We start from the raw sequence: 17,521 nt of genomic DNA on the forward strand, positions 1-17,521 counted from the left end.
AATATTTACCGTTCCCTTATCAAGCTCTACAAAAAATATTGAACCATACTTTTATAAATTCCTTTATGTTTCGACAAAACATTTGTTCATCAAACATTATTTTTTTCTAAAAAGTTGGTAGGCAACTTGCTAGATAAATCTTAATTTGTCTTGAAAAATTTATCCAAATACTGTTTAGAGATAAAAAATATTGTACTCAAACATTTACTGCAAAAAACATTAAACAAAGTGCAAACTAATAGGAAAGGATTTAAGTTAGATAAGTATCTAGTTGGTTAACCAGACTGAGTAAAGTTTTATTGTTTTATCAAAAAAAGTCATCTGCAAAGACCATGTGACGAAGGCTATCTTCAAGTCAACACATATCTCATAAATATTATCAGTTATCTTATTCGCATAAAAAACAAGTGCTGGACTTCTCAAACTTACTTCATTTTGTATAGGACACAATGAAGGCTGTCCTACATCTTGGAAGATGAAGTTCCGATTTAATTATGATGCAAAATCATCAAGCGATTTCAAGATAATTGCTTTTGTATGGGGAGGCGACACTAAATTGAGATATGGTTTCCACGTCAAGAAAACACAGTAACCGAACAACTAAACAAGGCTAAATAGCTAATTAATGTTTGTAAAGCTTTCGGGTATATATTTTGTGGGATCCTGTAAACAGCTTGTGTATAATTGGATAGAGAATCATTTTAAATGTCAAAGTGTTCTAAAAGTATTACAAGTCTGATTATTCAATGCTCTGCTATAATTCAAAATTCCACTCGATATATGTTCATTTTTAGAAACAACCCGAAACTACAATTCGACTTTAAACATACCGGTACTTTAGAAGTTTAATTGAATTATTTCCCTGGTTTACTTCCGTATAATCTGTTTTATTTTTCTGTTTGTGGTCGAATCAATCTTCCAATTAATATGATTGTTTGGACATCGTTTGTCATCTGTCACAATCCCATTATATTTTTTTTACTTTTTGTTGTTTTTTAGAAGCCTAATATTATTGGTAGGTAATGTTGATTTGTTTGTTTCATTTCTGTGTTTTAGGACTGCATGTAGCCGAAAACTGTCCCTAGGATTAGTGTATAAAAACGTCTGTTTGAATAATTCAGACCAACTGTCTATTTTGAATTGGTTATACTCTTGGTCGTTGGGTAGCTGCATCGGTCTTCGGCTTTCACTCCATACCAATAGATCAAGCCTCATACAAATAATTGATAAAAGACGTGTTATTAATCCTGTTGTATTACATCCTTAATTTCTGGTATCCTCAAATAGCAAAAATTACCAAATTATAAGATTATACTGGTGTGTTTACTGTCGTCAAGTAATTAAGGTAGATTGGGTGTCTAAATTATAATCCATAGAATTTTTTAATAATTTGTCAAAATGTAGTTTATATCATGCTTTTTTTTTTTTAAATAATAAAAAGAATGGGTCACGGGGCTGATTTTCACGCTACAGGTTGTGCAAAATTGACAGATTTTGTATAGATTATGCATGGAAAACGCAATTTTCTGCCATAAAACGAAAACTACACCATAGAATTTTGAGATAAAATATGAGAAGATAGCTCTAATATTATACTTTCAGATAAGAAAAAGAAAAAATGGGGCCACCGGGCCCGTTTTCTTGCTACATAATAAAATAGATAAATTCCTAACACATTCTATTGTAAAAGTAACTTTATCTGAATTATCTGCCCTTACATTTGAGTTGCATCCCCTTATGTGGCAAAGTTGGAAAAAATTGAATTAAACAAAAGTATTCTGTTTTTTGTAAAATACAACCATAAATATAATAAAACATGTCATTTTCTATATCAAAATGAAAATTCTTACACATGAATTACCCACTACTCTCAAAATTTGCACATTTTATTAAAGGTCTAGACCGATTATTTTCTGGTATTTCAAAATCCAAGATGGAGGAAGACACCCTATCTACCTTAAGGCTGTGTTCATATTGAACTAAACTCGGTGTTGTATTGGTATCCTCAACACGTAAGACTTTAATATGTTTCCATTGATGAAATACACTGTTAACATATAGTTTAATTAAATCAGGTTTTGATTACATGCATTCTCGAGTCAATGTAGGTCTTATACGGGTTAAGTATGCATACAACTCTATTCAGAACGTGAATTTCATTAGGAATATTTAAGGGAAGAACATCTATTGAATGTTTACAAACAAAAACGTTCAAGTAGACTCATTAACCCCAGTTATAGACATTATACACATCATTCACTTGAAAATTCTTATCGAATTTAGTGGACGCATTCAGAAACTGAGGCATTAATAGATTTATGGCAGTAGAATCATGGACAGGAACAATTTAATGGTATTTACAGGTCTATTTTCACGTGTCGAGGTATAACTAGATCTAGCAATCAACAGATGCCAAAAAAAGCACAACATCGTGAATTCCTCTCTCTATTTGCTAAATCGTCGATGCTGCAGGCGGGGTTCCATTGTTACATTGGGTTTTCTTACCAGTTTTCATAATTCATCATGCATTTCTGTATTTTCTTTTTTTGGAAATTTGGTGGTTGATTTTTGATACATTTTATATAAAGATTCAAAACATATAAGGATTTGGTATACAGAGGTCAACCTTATGACATTTTGAGCCCAGGTCCGATACGGTAGTTTGTTGTAAAAACAAAACTGCAGAAGATCTGATGTTGGTCGAGAAATACCAAACCCGGTCTGGAATATGCTATGTTAAAATCCATTATAAATAACATCGATCTTTTTGACATTGAATTTTGTTTTTTCCTTAATCCATCTAGATTCTAAACTTATTTCAAAGGATGCAACTTCTGATTTTTTATTACTATATTTTCCCTTCTACTTTCCAAGGCGAAACATTATTAGATCTTCTAACAGCTTTAATTAATCTTTTACCGTTTTATATTTGGTTACAACGCATATATAACTTGTTAGAAGGTTGTGTTTAAGCCGGAAAAGCTTGTTAGGAATGATTAATATAATTAAATCTTAATTAAACTTATTGTTACCAAAATTATTAATAATATGCATAATTAAAATTCATGTTGTGTCTCCTTATTATTACACAATTCCGTCATTTGTTTTATTTATAGCCATATATTACCCCTTTGACAGTATGCTTTGGTCTAGCTCCGTGATGAAAGGTGACAGTGTAATGACAAGCAATGTGCATTTTAAATCGGTGTGTGTAGAAACAGACAGTGCAGGAGTTAGCTCACAGACTGATAGCACGTGGTATGTTTGTATGCTGAAAAAGACAAAGGTATGTTTTTTTCAATCTGTTTCCATTTTGTTTCAAATGTTTTTACATTCTAAACTTACTTCCAGAGAAAAGGTAGTACTAAGTATAATGATTTTAGAACTGATTTTTCGTTTATCAAGAGTTGGCAAGATAAAACGGAAATTATTCATTGTCAAAATAATACAGAGTTATATTTCCATCACATGATAGTTATTTTTCCCATGATCTACGGTCTTCTTATACGGTTCATCACCAGCATTTGTAACAGAGTGCTGAGCCTTTTCTTCTTTCCTGATGTCTGGGTGGGTAATGTCTGGATTTGTAAACAATTTCATTTTCCTCTTTAGCTTTACAATGTATGGGGTATAAATCTAGCTGTTTACTCATAATCGTATTCCGTATAAATTCACTTGGTATTTTGAACTTGGTTATTACTAAAATTCGAAGGAATCTTTGTAGCTAATTTTCAAACAATTAACTGCTAGATTAAGATTTCAAATGCAAATACAACACATTTCTTAAGAATTCATCGAAACTCAAAACTGTTTTTTTTTTCACAATGGTCAACAACACTATGAGGAGAAGAAACTGCTTGCGACTAGAATGTTGCATCTAATTTCACCTCCAATATAGTTTAGGGTTAACCTCATATTTAGTATAACCTTGTTCTGCTTGTTTAATTGTTTCTACCTTTATTAATTCTTTCGTCTATTTCTTGCTGTTGAAATAGATTTTTTTATAATGTACGCTTTCATTCATAAAGTTGTAATAATGACATTGTCGTAAATCTAAATGTTTTGTAAACATGAACAAAGGTGAATAACATTTCTAAGTTTTCTGGAATGCATCACGACTTTGTTGTTATATTATCTATTAGCATTTTTTGTTTGAACGATCCACTTAATACTATTTTGAGTATTTTAATAAAGCGCATTTGAAGGAAAACGTATAAGTTGTATAATTATCAATGAGACAACTATCCATCTGAAACTAAAGGATGAGGATGCCTTTAAACCAAATACCGAATTAGACTTATCACCGGGTTTGTACTTATATGAGCAACACGACGTGTGCCACATGTGGAGCATAATCTGTGTACCATTCCAGAGCAACTGCGTTGGTGGGGTTCGTGTTGCTCAGTCTTTCGTTTTTCATTTTGTGCTTTGTATACTGTTGTTTGTCTTTTGATCATTTTTTGTCATGACATTGTCAGTTCGTTTTCGATTTCTGAGTTTTATTATCCCTTTGGTTTGTTTCGTCTCTCTTTTAAACAATATTATTTCTCCATTCTTTTAATTCTCCGTTGATAAGTGTAAACATTATTCAGAAACTAAGTTCCAACTCCCTCAGGCAATGTTGAAATTAATGAATTTAAATTAGCTATCATCTTTACGTCCCTTTAAGTCAGCAAGCTCCTCACGTATTCTATACATCCGGGGCTTTCAAATCTTTTGGTTTGAACATTCCAGATATAGGTAAATCCAGAAAAGTGCTTCAGACGTACCAAATTTATAACGTGTTATTGTCATTTGATCTTTTATTTGAACCTAGAATATGACTTGCTGTAACGATATTGTCCTAGAATATGACTTACTGTAACGATATTGTCCTAGAATATGACTTGCTGTAACGATATTGTCCTAGAATATGACTTGTTGTAACGATATTGTCCTAGAATATGACTTGCTGTAACGATATTGTCCTAGAATATGACTTGCTGTAACGATATTGTTAGTTGAAGGAGAACACGATTGGTATCATTACATATATAAGATACAAAGACAATTTGTCATTTTGGAATTATCAATTTTTAACGACAATGGCGAAAATGAAAAACTATAAACGGCATGATAATCTTCAAAGAGGTAAAAATTTCCCCTGTGTTTATTACACACCAGGGCCATTTTCTTAAAGTCCTTCAATGTTTGCTAAAATTACCATTATTATAGATTATGCCCAGGGGCGTAGCTGCCGTTAGACACTTTAGGCACGTGCCTACGCATAATTTTTTCACAAATATTTTTTTTTCATAAAAACAAAAATAGTGACAACGTTATCTGTAGATGCACATGAAGTCGTCAAAACTCTTTAATTATCAAATGTCATTTATACAATAGTCTATCATCCTTAGTGAATGGAGTATTGGATAGAATTGTATGTAAATTATGTTAGAGCTTTGGTTCAGATCATTTCACTTCTATCAACAAATACATGAATGAACCTTAACATGCTCAAAACCATGACATTTTATTCTTAGATGCATGATTTTTGTATAAGTTGTTGTTGGCTTTCAACTAGCTTTCCACTTGGTTTTCATCCGACCTACACTAAAACCCTTGCCAAGCGGGGCGTCCGTTTGGCTGTGCGGGATGTATAAATACGCAGTCACGTCTGGACAGAATGTGGGCGTCAAATCCTATGCCTAGTGTAAAGAGAATGTCACGCTCTATGCACGTTAAGAACACTTGCAACAACTCATTGAAGGGTTCGTAGGTGTTCTGCTGAAAGGCAAAATGTCTGTCCCTATCCAATAAACCCTCAATTTCCAATGGCATTTCCAAATTTCCAGACCTTCATCCTGGACGACTCCTATTACAGGATCTACCTGTTGTATTAATTGTAAATTTGTTTTTGTCCTGAACATGCATGGACTGTTTGCCACTGGACGTTTAGCAATCAATTAATCAATCAACTAGCATTCAGTAACTTCCAGTACTCTCAGATCAACGTGTAATGACCATAATTATTCAAATTCCTTAGGTAGGAATTTAACAGTACAGGATATCAGAAAATATGAACTTCTTGAATTTTGTTAGATAGTATGAACAGAACAGAACTTCTGGCTTTATTAGGCATCGACTGTGTGTGTGTATGTGTTTGTGTGGCCGGGGAGAGTAAAGGTTTAAGAATCAAAAGATGAATGGTCGATGCCTAGCTTAAAGGATAGTATTATTATATAGTAGTCTCAGTGTTTACGTGCATATTTTTTTAATGAAGGATCGTCAAAATGTACTATCTATTGACGTATATATATATATATATATATATATATATCAATTATCCTCAATCAAAAAGGAATAGATATGAAATAACTAAGCAGGATGTACTGCTTGATTTAAGGGCTACGCTGATCTACGCTGGACAATGCATATTGTAAATATATATTTTTTTTAGATTTCCGATTGTACTGCGTAAATTCATCAGTCAGATGTTATTGTAAAATTATTTATAATTCTTTGAACTTTTCTTCATGTATACTATGATAAAATTACCATAAAATTTTATGTTTTTGTACACAAAATTTTGCAACCAAAAATGATGAAAACGTTTTCCGTCGGTGGGCTTCGCCCCCCCCCCCCCCCCCCCCCGAGCCAGGATTCTTCCCTGGACATGCTGAGGTCTTGAGTAGCCCCAGACCCCCTGCCGCAATTTGTGTCTACAGTTTATTGGATACCTAACTACGCCCCTGATGCCTACTTCAAAATGTTAACAACATTTTGGATAGTTAACGAACAAAAATTTATGAATGCTTACAGGTGACATGAAACTGCTTTTTTGAAAGATTTTGCCCACAAAAATTTAGTTATTATGAAAAAAGTATAGGAAGAATATATTTAACTAAAACCAAATGTCAATTAGGAATAGTTTTACTATTTGTTTTTCAGATAAAAAAAAAATATGTATATATTGTCCTTCGATGCAGAATTTTACAAAATCATGTAAAATTTGCAAAATTGTCCTGAACAGCAATACGCAGCGATAAATAAAATTTTGACTTTATTCAAGAATGTGAACATTTGGAAAATTCGTTTAAGTGTATTATATATACAGACTCTATACTACTGTAATTCAGAAGGATTTAACAACTTTCTTATGTGTGCATGTGAGTGAAACACGTACATGGGAAATTTGCCAGATTTCTTTTTCTTTAAAACAAAAATAAGTTAGTACTTGTACAATTATGTTAATATAACTCATTCATCAGTTGAAATAAAACTTACGTTTATACAATTTGACTTCTAAAATCATGTTTTCAATAAAAAGCTTTAAAGTACTGTCTTACTCTGCAGTGTTCTGTTCCGATGGTATAGCCCAGTAAATAAATAACAATGATGTTGTGCATGCTTTTTTGGAAAGATGATAACCCATCGAAAGTGTAAGTTTAAGTTCTTTAAAATGATTTATATCTAATCAATCTTTCGCAATCATCATCAATGAGTTTTCTAGTACAACGGATATTGCAGACAGTGTACTGCATATTGCAATAAGTGAACCGTCAATCGCGATAACAGAAGCGAGTGATAAAGGAATGCACCTAGATTCTGGTAATGATTTTGGCATTACATATTGTTTAATTTTACAAACTATATTAGAGTATGTTTTGCAAAACGGTAAGAGATATCGTCCAAAATTACCACAAATTTGTTTTTTTGGAATCAAGTAAAAGTGCAAATATGCATACAACGAACTATAAGAAAACACCAAACGTTAATAGATTCATTTATATCTATCGCTCTGTTTAATGTATTAATAAAAATGCTTTATAATAAGTACATTCTTTTAAAAAAACGCAATGTTCTGAAAATTGGTATTTTAAATGTACAGCATATTGCATGAATTTCAAATATAGTGTACTGCAAATTGTAAAACATAAACGCTCGTTGAATGTATACTGAGAGGCATTCCACCTGAATTAATATACTTAATTGCAGAGGTAAATCAAACGATAGAAATCAGTCGGGGAAGGTATTCTGTTATAGTTTTAGGTCCGGTTTAGGGGAATGTGGTCACAGAGGCATTCTTTGATTCATTTTTGCTGTTTAAAAAAACTTTAAAACTCATCTGTTACCAGATTGAATGGTGTCAAACATACCCCTCTTCCTATAGTAAGGAAAATAAACGACTATAATACAGAATAATACGCTAATAGGGACAACAGATATTGCTTACATTACAGCAGTACTACAGACCACATCAAACAAAGACATCAAACTCATTCGAAAACAGACATAGCGCACACAAACATGTTTAACCTTGTCACATTCTGTATGTGCCTGTGCCAAGTCAGGAACCTGTAGTTCAGTGATTGTTTTTGATTCATGTCTGTCATATTTGTTTTTCGTAAAATCTTTTTGTTAAAAATTATGCCGTTAGTTTTCTCGTTTGAATTGTTTCACATATTTTATAGCCTTTTATACGCCGTTATGGGTTTTCTTTTTGTCGAATGTCTTGCTGTGGCCTATAATTGCTTACATCCACTTCATTTGAACTCTGGTGGATAGTTGTCTCATTTACAATCATACTCCTTATTTTTATACAAACAAAGACAAACAACTGCTACGCTTTTGTACATGCGAGCTTTTTACTGTACTTGTGTATGCACTACATCGTATCATGACATAGGTACCCTTTACTGTACTTGTGTATGCACTACATCGTATCATGACATAGGTATCCTTTACTGGTGGTGACAAAGGCAAATACATTAGATTTTCATTAAAATCATCCACACATCAACCAAACAGTCATCGGCAAATGTATGCAGTATTACTGTTTGGGAAAGTTAAAATTTATTTGTTTATGTTTAAGAAACTGAAACAAAAAGTTAGTCACTTTGGAGCTGCTCTCTTCTGTTTATACTGATTTACTATAACTTTTTAAAATTGATATTGATTTTTACCTAAAATTCATCATTCAAAACTTATTTCATAATCGATAGCGGAGGAAACTGGTTGCTCAAGATTTAAATCGCAAAATGGCAACATACCGCATACATCTAAGGAACAAATCTAAGGTTATACATTGTACCTTTACGTAGATGTGTACATTAAAGTAAATTATTTCAATGTAGAAATTCAACTATTGAGTGTTATCTTATACAAATTATGAAGGGACGGACTGCAAAAAATATTGTTCAAACGAAGGATAATATAAGAACTAGAATTTGAATCGTCTGTTGTCTATTCTTACGCAATCTCAATCTCGTAAAAAAATATCATGTAAATTTGAACGTGTCTCCCCAAAGTGCAATTCATTTTAATAACGGTACACTCCAAACAAGATTCCTGCAATTTACGGTACACCGATTCCGCACTTTTCTCGGCAAATTTTGCAACATTTAAGATATATTCATCATTAAACAATAAATGTACAGATCCATCTTATCTATCTAAACATTTTACATAAACGTTCATACAGTGTTGAAGATCGTACTGTGACCTATAATGGTTTACTTTTATAAATTTTGATTTGGATGGAGAGTTGTCTCATTGGCACTCATACCACATCTTCTTATATCTATATACAAAATCCATTGTGTAATGCGTTATCTGCCAATCAAATCGTTTCCATTGGTCGAAAATCCATTGCGTAATGCGTTATCTGCCAATCCAAACGTTTTTGTGTACGCTTTTGAATGTATTACGCAGATTGCAGTAGATTCTGAAATGGCGAATTTGACATCAATGGAAAGTCACTCAGTTTCATCGTATTGTCAACGTATATTTGTTCCGCCTAACAGAAGTTCCCCTGTTATAAACAATGTCATAATATATGTTCCTGTTGGAACAAATATTCTATACCCTTTATTAATTATGATACAGAAAATTTCTTCCACTTGGAACTTATATTATGAAGGAACTTCTACTAATTCATGACAGTATAACTATTACGATGTTTTTTTTTTTACAATATTTCCAACCAGATGATATAGATTTTCAATAGTTCAATTTTCAATTTTAAACAGTTGTTATTCAACACAAGCCAAACGAACAAATTATCCTGTTGAACTGAATTAGATAAAGCTAATACTAACAATGAACACTGCCCTTTCCTGGATCTTGATATCTATATCTTTAACGGGAAGCTTAATACTAAAATTTACGATAAAAGAGATGATTTTTCATTTCCTTTTGTTAATTATCAATGTTTAGATGGTGACGTTCCCTTTGTACCATTTTATAGTTTTATATATATCTCAACTTGTTCGATTCGCCCGTGTATGTAACAACGTATTAGATTTTAACGAAAGAAATCTCTCTATTATTGAATTTCGTAAATATAAATCAACATGCAGACATCTTATACGTTCAGGTATTTCACATCCCATCTTTTTATGGTAATATTTTATACAAAGCACAAAAATATCGTCATTCACATCAAAAGCTAACCAAACCTTTAAACAGACATATTCAGAAGGGATAAAGTTACGATATTGTTGTCAGTTCATTAAAGATGGCATTTTTTGGAATTAATATTGATTCACTCATAGGGTCTTTACATCGGAAATAAACACATTAATTCTAAAACCAGTTGCTGGCATGCTACTGGTTATGTTCTTCTTGTATATTTTATGATGTTAGGATACATGTCAGTAACTGTTAACAGTCCTTTGTTAATTTATGTTGATCATTGTCATTTTGCTTACTTTCTTCTGTTACCCATTCTAACATCGGACTCGGACTTCTTTTAAACTGAGTTTTACTGTGCGTATTAATGTGTGTTTGTTTATTCCACACTGACTAGAGGTATAGGGGAGGGTTGAGATCTCACAAAACATGTTTAACCCCGCCGCATTTTTGCGCCTGTCCCAAGGTCTTTGTTAGTCTTGTATGTTTTTTTAATTTTGGTTCATTTATATGTTCGGGGTTTAGTACATGGCGTTCATTTTCTGAACTAGTAAACATTATTGTTTAGGGGTCAGCTAAAGCCCGCCTCCGGTTGCGGGATTTTCTCGATGTGTTAAAGACCTATTGGGCTGTTTTCTGCTCTTTGATCGGGTTGTCTCTTTGACACATTCTCCGTTTCCATCCTCAATTATAAATACATACACAAATGATAGTTTTCATTAAGATATATTATATTATATTGTACATCAAAACTATGACTATACCTTAATTGTACTAGTCTTGAATTAATGTAAACGTAAATTAGTATACGAGTTTTACCATTGTGAACAATGCATAAAGTATGTAAATAATAAATAATATACATAATGATAAATTTAAACAATCACACGTATGTTAAAGTCGTGTTGGAGAGACATTTTTATGTTTACTTTAATTTATATACCAATTAATATTGAAATTAAACAAAGACAATTGTAAACACTCTGTATGTTTTAAGTTTACAGACACAGATAGGACAGGTAAAGGGAAAACGGTAGTATTTATTCTTCCATAGGCGACAATTAACATTTTTCTAAATTTAACACTATTTATAAACCTGGACAAAATATGTGTGATACTAGTACTTTATTATTCTGTTTTAGAAATTGAAGTCAAATGATATAATGACCATCTTCGAACGGAGCTTGTTTATGGCATTCATGCCCACTGTCATTTTACATCAAATTTATGAAAATTTGGAAACCTTATCGAATAATTCTCAAGAAAATATTTCAATGTGTTTCAAAATTTATATTGTAAATTGTAAATATACACACTGCACTTATTCACAAATAAGTAAATAAATAAATAGAATATATTATACCCTTTCATCCAATCACAGCTCTCCTAAGTTGACACCCTGCACCTGCCTTGGTTACACGAAAGTCCAACCTAAAGGTGGCACGGTAGTATTTCCTGGCCCATAAGGGATAATGATAGCCTTTTTAGAATTTTCACCACTTTCTAACACTGCTAAAAATTCTACATTCATAGTTAACTGAAGTACTTTCATTTTACTATTCAGAAATGAATTTGAATATGTATCATGACCGTTTACTTTTTTTGCTATCTTTAAGAACCTAAGGCCACTAGTGCTTTTAGGTCTTTTATCGTGCAGTGAATACAAAATTAAAAAAAATTCTCAAAAATTCATTTTCATCTGTATGTAAAATTATTTCATATTTTTCTACACCTGATTCATCCCTCAGTTTGGGAAAGTATGTTCAGTTGATACTGTATTTTTTGTCCAATCATAATGTTCAGATACATTGACTTAAGTAGGGTACACAAAAGAGCAACCTAAATTCTGGAATGCAAATACTACCGTGCTACCTTAACCAAGACATTTCAAACTTGAAATCAGTCATGACACCTATGATGCATAGCCTTCTTACTATGTAACATATTACAATAAAGAATACTAGTCTGCACTTATTTCTTACCAAAAAAAAATGAAAGATTACACCCCTACCCAAGATGGCAGATTTTCACTTTTTTATCATCTTACCATATTTACTTAAGGAGTGAACAAAATCCAAATATATGATGTTTCAAATCAACACAGAAGTCAAACATGGTGATTCAGGAGGAATTATTGGATTGCCAACTCTATTTATAGTTAATCTGACTGAAAGAAACAGTTTAAGCACCAAATCATGAAAAATGATATTAAAGTCCATTCCACATTTTACAGCATGCCTTACATTACTTTAAGCATTTCCAGATTATGAAGGCAACACAACAAGATTCTTTAGATGGCAGTTAACTATTATTCTAAAATCTTTTTGACAATACATGTACTAGAATATATCTCTAAGTTGACTGTTTGTCTATTTCTCATGTATGCATTAAGTTAAATTATGTCCCCTTACATAATCATTTTACCTTTATTGTGCTTTTCATTGTCAGAAAATCAAAACAATTAATGAAATTTGCATGGAAAATGAATAAACTATTTAATCTTGCTGATAAACAATCATAATTACATTCTTTGTCAAAAAAAAATGTCTTGTCAGTGTAAAGAAACCCCTATTGCTATCTCTATTTCAGCCAAATATGAGGGCTAAATGAATAAGTAAGGTCCCCTTAACCACTTGCTGGTTCCAAAAAAGCTCATATTGGTGTCATGTTACCACAGAACTACAAATTAAACCTAAAAAAAGCTAGTAAAGCTGTACTTGTGTGGAAAAAAATAAGAAATTATGCAATTTATTTATTTCGGTGAAAATAATAGGATGTACAGGCAAATAAAATATGTCGCGTCTCAAATTCCAGTGGTTGCACATGTGTCAGACACTGCGAAAAGTTAAAGCAAGCATTTATAATTAAAAATGTATTGCAAGTTACATAAAAATAATGAAGTTCTACTTTCTAGGTAAATTTTTACTTTATTACCCACAGATTAGGCAAAATTTGCTGAATCAGCAATTTTCACTCCCAGGGGTGGAATTTAAGGGCTATTTTTATCATAGTTGCCCTTAATCAACTTTTTATTGATAAACTTACAAATTGCATGGGTAAAAAAAAATCCTTCATTGATTTAGTGTAAACATGTATATCCCCCTTAAGGTGGCACGGTAGTATTTCCTGGCCCATAAGGGATAATGATAGCCTTTTTAGAATTTTCACCACTTTCTAACACTGCTAAAAATTCTACATTCATAGTTAACTGAAGTACTTTCATTTTACTATTCAGAAATGAATTTGAATATGTATCATGACCGTTTACTTTTTTTGCTATCTTTAAGAACCTAAGGCCACTAGTGCTTTTAGGTCTTTTATCGTGCAGTGAATACAAAATTAAAAAAAATTCTCAAAAATTCATTTTCATCTGTATGTAAAATTATTTCATATTTTTCTACACCTGATTCATCCCTCAGTTTGGGAAAGTATGTTCAGTTGATACTGTATTTTTTGTCCAATCATAATGTTCAGATACATTGACTTAAGTAGGGTACACAAAAGAGCAACCTAAATTCTGGAATACAAATACTACCGTGCTACCTTAACCAAGACATTTCAAACTTGAAATCAGTCATGACACCTATGATGCATAGCCTTCTTACTATGTAACATATTACAATAAAGAATACTAGTCTGCACTTATTTCTTACCAAAAAAAAATGAAAGATTACACCCCTACCCAAGATGGCAGATTTTCACTTTTTTATCATCTTACCATATTTACTTAAGGAGTGAACAAAATCCAAATATATGATGTTTCAAATCAACACAGAAGTCAAACATGGTGATTCAGGAGGAATTATTGGATTGCCAACTCTATTTATAGTTAATCTGACTGAAAGAAACAGTTTAAGCACCAAATCATGAAAAATGATATTAAAGTCCATTCCACATTTTACAGCATGCCTTACATTACTTTAAGCATTTCCAGATTATGAAGGCAACACAACAAGATTCTTTAGATGGCAGTTAACTATTATTCTAAAATCTTTTTGACAATACATGTACTAGAATATATCTCTAAGTTGACTGTTTGTCTATTTCTCATGTATGCATTAAGTTAAATTATGTCCCCTTACATAATCATTTTACCTTTATTGTGCTTTTCATTGTCAGAAAATCAAAACAATTAATGAAATTTGCATGGAAAATGAATAAACTATTTAATCTTGCTGATAAACAATCATAATTACATTCTTTGTCAAAAAAAATGTCTTGTCAGTGTAAAGAAACCCCTATTGCTATCTCTATTTCAGCCAAATATGAGGGCTAAATGAATAAGTAAGGTCCCCTTAACCACTTGCTGGTTCCAAAAAAGCTCATACTGGTGTCATGTTACCACAGAACTACAAATTAAACCTAAAAAAAGCTAGTAAAGCTGTACTTGTGTGGAAAAAAATAAGAAATTATGCAATTTATTTATTTCGGTGAAAATAATAGGATGTACAGGCAAATAAAATATGTCGCGTCTCAAATTCCAGTGGTTGCACATGTGTCAGACACTGCGAAAAGTTAAAGCGAGCATTTATAATTAAAAATGTATTGCAAGTTACATAAAAATAATGAAGTTCTACTTTCTAGGTAAATTTTTACTTTATTACCCACAGATTAGGCAAAATTTGCTGAATCAGCAATTTTCACTCCCAGGGGTGGAATTTAAGGGCTATTTTTATCATAGTTGCCCTTAATCAACTTTTTATTGATAAACTTACAAATTGCATGGGTAAAAAAAAATCCTTCATTGATTTAGTGTAAACATGTATATCCCCCTAAACCAAGACATTTCAAACTTGAAATCAGTCATGACACCTATGATGCATAGCCTTCTTACTATGTAACATATTACAATAAAGAATACTAGTCTGCACTTATTTCTTACCAAAAAAAAATGAAAGATTACACCCCTACCCAAGATGGCAGATTTTCACTTTTTTATCATCTTACCATATTTACTTAAGGAGTGAACAAAATCCAAATATATGATGTTTCAAATCAACACAGAAGTCAAACATGGTGATTCAGGAGGAATTATTGGATTGCCAACTCTATTTATAGTTAATCTGACTGAAAGAAACAGTTTAAGCACCAAATCATGAAAAATGATATTAAAGTCCATTCCACATTTTACAGCATGCCTTACATTACTTTAAGCATTTCCAGATTATGAAGGCAACACAACAAGATTCTTTAGATGGCAGTTAACTATTATTCTAAAATCTTTTTGACAATACATGTACTAGAATATATCTCTAAGTTGACTGTTTGTCTATTTCTCATGTATGCATTAAGTTAAATTATGTCCCCTTACATAATCATTTTACCTTTATTGTGCTTTTCATTGTCAGAAAATCAAAACAATTAATGAAATTTGCATGGAAAATGAATAAACTATTTAATCTTGCTGATAAACAATCATAATTACATTCTTTGTCAAAAAAAATGTCTTGTCAGTGTAAAGAAACCCCTATTGCTATCTCTATTTCAGCCAAATATGAGGGCTAAATGAATAAGTAAGGTCCCCTTAACCACTTGCTGGTTCCAAAAAAGCTCATACTGGTGTCATGTTACCACAGAACTACAAATTAAACCTAAAAAAAGCTAGTAAAGCTGTACTTGTGTGGAAAAAAATAAGAAATTATGCAATTTATTTATTTCGGTGAAAATAATAGGATGTACAGGCAAATAAAATATGTCGCGTCTCAAATTCCAGTGGTTGCACATGTGTCAGACACTGCGAAAAGTTAAAGCGAGCATTTATAATTAAAAATGTATTGCAAGTTACATAAAAATAATGAAGTTCTACTTTCTAGGTAAATTTTTACTTTATTACCCACAGATTAGGCAAAATTTGCTGAATCAGCAATTTTCACTCCCAGGGGTGGAATTTAAGGGCTATTTTTATCATAGTTGCCCTTAATCAACTTTTTATTGATAAACTTACAAATTGCATGGGTAAAAAAAAATCCTTCATTGATTTAGTGTAAACATGTATATCCCCCTTAACCAAGACATTTCAAACTTGAAATCAGTCATGACACCTATGATGCATAGCCTTCTTACTATGTAACATATTACAATAAAGAATACTAGTCTGCACTTATTTCTTACCAAAAAAAAATGAAAGATTACACCCCTACCCAAGATGGCAGATTTTCACTTTTTTATCATCTTACCATATTTACTTAAGGAGTGAACAAAATCCAAATATATGATGTTTCAAATCAACACAGAAGTCAAACATGGTGATTCAGGAGGAATTATTGGATTGCCAACTCTATTTATAGTTAATCTGACTGAAAGAAACAGTTTAAGCACCAAATCATGAAAAATGATATTAAAGTCCATTCCACATTTTACAGCATGCCTTACATTACTTTAAGCATTTCCAGATTATGAAGGCAACACAACAAGATTCTTTAGATGGCAGTTAACTATTATTCTAAAATCTTTTTGACAATACATGTACTAGAATATATCTCTAAGTTGACTGTTTGTCTATTTCTCATGTATGCATTAAGTTAAATTATGTCCCCTTACATAATCATTTTACCTTTATTGTGCTTTTCATTGTCAGAAAATCAAAACAATTAATGAAATTTGCATGGAAAATGAATAAACTATTTAATCTTGCTGATAAACAATCATAATTACATTCTTTGTCAAAAAAAATGTCTTGTCAGTGTAAAGAAACCCCTATTGCTATCTCTATTTCAGCCAAATATGAGGGCTAAATGAATAAGTAAGGTCCCCTTAACCACTTGCTGGTTCCAAAAAAGCTCATACTGGTGTCATGTTACCACAGAACTACAAATTAAACCTAAAAAAAGCTAGTAAAGCTGTACTTGTGTGGAAAAAAATAAGAAATTATGCAATTTATTTATTTCGGTGAAAATAATAGGATGTACAGGCAAATAAAATATGTCGCGTCTCAAATTCCAGTGGTTGCACATGTGTCAGACACTGCGAAAAGTTAAAGCAAGCATTTATAATTAAAAATGTATTGCAAGTTACATAAAAATAATGAAGTTCTACTTTCTAGGTAAATTTTTACTTTATTACCCACAGATTAGGCAAAATTTGCTGAATCAGCAATTTTCACTCCCAGGGGTGGAATTTAAGGGCTATT

The 17,521-nt window shown here is 31.8% G+C and overlaps 1 protein-coding gene across 1 annotated transcript in view; it reads left to right on the forward strand.

Moving 5' to 3' along the window:
• Positions 1-3,201: 3,201 nt before the first annotated feature.
• Positions 3,202-17,521, forward strand: part of LOC127714139 (uncharacterized) — an 89,047-nt gene continuing 74,727 nt past the window's right edge. Inside the window, exon 1 of the mRNA XM_052220140.1 lies at positions 3,202-3,286. The gene's annotated coding sequence lies outside the window, so the exon portion shown is untranslated. The remainder of the gene's footprint in view (positions 3,287-17,521) is intronic.

This window comes from Mytilus californianus, unplaced genomic scaffold (assembly GCF_021869535.1).
Source record: "Mytilus californianus isolate M0D057914Y unplaced genomic scaffold, xbMytCali1.0.p SCAF_9, whole genome shotgun sequence".
In the NCBI taxonomy this organism is placed as follows: Eukaryota; Metazoa; Mollusca; class Bivalvia; order Mytilida; family Mytilidae; genus Mytilus; species Mytilus californianus.